The 3,409-nt window shown below is 34.8% G+C and overlaps 1 protein-coding gene across 2 annotated transcripts in view; it reads left to right on the top strand.

The window, feature by feature from the left end:
- The window catches only part of LOC106882750 (uncharacterized), a 138,997-nt gene that overhangs the window by 64,317 nt on the left and 71,271 nt on the right, over positions 1-3,409 (top strand). The gene's annotated exons all lie outside the window — the stretch shown is intronic.

The raw sequence follows: 3,409 nt of genomic DNA, 5'->3' as shown, positions 1-3,409 counted from the left end.
CGTACTTATATTAATGGTCCCTTTGTGCTGAACCACTAAGTCACAGAGATGTAAACACACCAACACCGGTTGTCAAGAGGAGATGGAGGAGATAAACACAGACAAAAAGACACATACACATAGACATTTTGTGGGACTGAACCCAGAACCATGTGGTTGGAAAGCAAGCTTCTTACCACATAGAAATGCCAGCACCTTGGGCTTCCACACAGTTTCTATCTACCTAATTCATTCACATGCTATTGGTCTGCATGGGGCTAGAGTAGGTGCTGCACATTGCACAAAGTTTGGCAAAATGACACGATAGAATATGTACCAGACATAAAAATAAGTACTGGGATCAATTTGTTTGACTAAACTCTTCAAGGCCATGCCTCAGTATGGCTGCAGTCCAATGACTGCAACAAGTAAAAGAGTATATATATATATATATATATATATATATATATATATATATATATATGCTGAATATCATAGAGGTGTGGTATGAACTCTAACTATTTTAATATTCTCTGCATGCTATTGCGTGTGTGTGTGTGGTATGTTTGTGTTTTTGAATTTGACAGTTTGTTATGGTTAATAGTGTTGTTGATAAGATCTAAGAATTGAATAGGGCAGGTGCTACTTTGGAGCAAGTTTCTTGGAGAAGTTGTGTGCCATTGTCTGGAGAAGGGTAGGAGGATCTTAGTGTGATGTCATTTACATAAATTCCTTGTAAGTTTTGTGGCAGTGTTGGAAGGTCACATAGGTATAGCTTGAAGAGAGTGGGTGAGGGAATAAGTTAGGTTTAAGGTTAGTTATGCCATTCAGGAAATTAGAAATTCAGGAAGTGTTGCTCTTATTCACTCCATAAACTTGGCAGACTGTCAAGTAGTTTTTCTGACCTGCATTTTGTATTGTCAAAACTTATGATACTAACCCACGTGTGTCTGCTCTTGGTTCTATGTTACAAAGTCCAGATTTAAAGTGATTTAGATTTAAGACCATTCATTGAGATTTCATATTAATTTATATTTCAAACATTCACTTAGTAAGACAGTTATTTTACTAAATTCTTTGTTACATTCAAAATTAATTAAAACCAAGGTAGTGTTAAATTGTGTTTTTTAATGGTAAAACTTGAAGTAGATAAAGCTTTAAATAATTCTTTTTAATTTTGGTACAAGTCCAGCAATTTTGAGAGGAGGGGGAAGTGATTACATTGACCCCATTACTTGACTGGCATGTATTTTATCCCCATCCGATCCTACAAAAGATGAAAGGCAAAGTTAATCTTTGTTGTATTTGATCTCCAAACTTAAAGAGCTGGAAGAAATGTCACACAGCACTTTCTCCAACAGACTAACAATTCTACCAGCTTGCCACCTTAATGAAGCTATATGTAATTGTGTACAAAATATTGGGTTAAAAATAGACCTTAAAATGAAAAAATTTAAGGTTACCTGTGGGACTCATGACCCCATCTGTGAACAAGAATAGTGTGCTAACCAATAGGCATAACCTTCACAAATGTGCCCCATTGAATTTGTTTCATTATAACTTTCAGAATTATTGATATATTTTTATGAAATTTTCTACAAAACACCTTTCATATGGTGTAGATTCTGCTTAGAGTGGAATTTGTCGTAAAAATAACTTTCCAAGGGTCTAGGAGAGGAATTTCGGAAAATTTTCATGATTCAGTTTTCTTTCCTCATAATTTTCAGAAAAATATGATGTTGCCTGTTCTGAGAATTATACCCATGGTCTGGTAATTGTGAGTGCAACACCCTAGCCACTGGGCTATGTGCCTTCACAGGGAGGATTGTGAGAATTTAGAATCTTTGTAGGAATTGAAATAAATATCTTTAACAGTGCAACTCAGAATATATAAAACTATATAGAACAGCATGTAGAACATTGGTTAAAAAAAACAAATCCTTTTGATGGAAAAAAATTGAAGGCTGCCAGTGGGATTTGAATCCACATCTGTGAACATTACCAGGATGCTAACCATTAGACCAAAGCAAGACTTTGAATTTTTGTCATTCATTTTAGAAGTTTTGTTCTTACCAGCAAGAATTGGAAGATGTTTACATTATAAGAATCTAGTATCTTGAAGAGAATTGAATTAATTTGTATTTTTTATGGTGGAACTTGAAGTAGACAGAACTACTTATATTAGTGTATAGAATATTGAGTTAAAAAAAACTCCTTGGATAGAAAGAAAATTCAAAAGCTAATATTAGGATTGGTGATGTTTTGTATTCTTGTTGTTGCTCGCAATATACCCTGCCTTTCTCAGTTTCTTTTAAAAACACTGAGGCTTCATTAAAACTTATTGAGGGACAGTTGTTATCTTTTTAGCATGTGAGCTTCCATTATTCCTCTCTAGTACTTCAGATTTTATGATGCTTTGAAATGAAGTGAAATATGGTTGACAAAGTCAATGAGGGATGCATCTCTGTGGACGTTTGATTTGTTAAACTTGTCTGTATGGTTTAGAAGTTCACTTTGCAACTATGTGGTGTCACATTCCATTCCATTGCATAACACCTTGGGCAAGTATCTTCTACTATAGCTTTGGGTCGACCAGTATAATAGAGATTTTTAGTGACATTTTTAGCCACTTTAGTGTGTGTGTGTGTATGAGTGTGGCTTTGTGTCTGTGTTTGTTCCCCACTACTGCTTGACAACAAGTGTTAGCTCGTTTATGTCCCTGTAACTTAACAGTTTGGCAAAAGCGACTGATAGAATAAGTAGCAGGCTTAAAAAATAAGTACTGGAATTGATTCATTTGACTAAAAATTCCTGAAGCATGGCCATAGTCTAATGGCTGAAACAAGTAAAAGATAAAGAACAAAGAATAATTCTTCCTAATTTTGGTACAATTTTGAGGAGAAATGGCAAGTTGATCCTATTGATCCCCAGTATTTGATTGATACTTTGTTATATTGACCCTGAATGTATGAAAGACTGGGGTTTTCAGGAAAGTAAATCAACCAGCAAACATGCACATTACAAAAGCAATCTGTTTGTGGAACAGTAAAAATATGCAAAACTTTTCTGAAGTTCAAATGTGAAATTTGCTTTTGTTATCTACATTCCAATGATGGAGCTTTGTATCTTCGTGTGAAACCAGCTTCTTTCTTACAGGAAGACTTATGCATACATACACACACAATACATACATACACATATACATATGCACTCATACGGACATACAAATACACACTCACACAGACATACACATTCACACTTACATATAGATACTCATGCATGTATATGTACACATCAGTACATATAAACACATATGCATACATGCACAAACAAACATACACACGTGCACACACACAAACATACACACACATGCATACACACACATTTAAACATACATTGCACATATACACGCACACACAGACATGTGTAC

Source organism: Octopus bimaculoides, chromosome 25 (genome assembly GCF_001194135.2).
Source record: "Octopus bimaculoides isolate UCB-OBI-ISO-001 chromosome 25, ASM119413v2, whole genome shotgun sequence".
NCBI classification, from domain to species: Eukaryota; Metazoa; Mollusca; class Cephalopoda; order Octopoda; family Octopodidae; genus Octopus; species Octopus bimaculoides.
The sequence above is the reverse complement of the archived record's forward strand: the minus strand, read 5'-3'. Positions and strand labels throughout refer to the sequence as shown.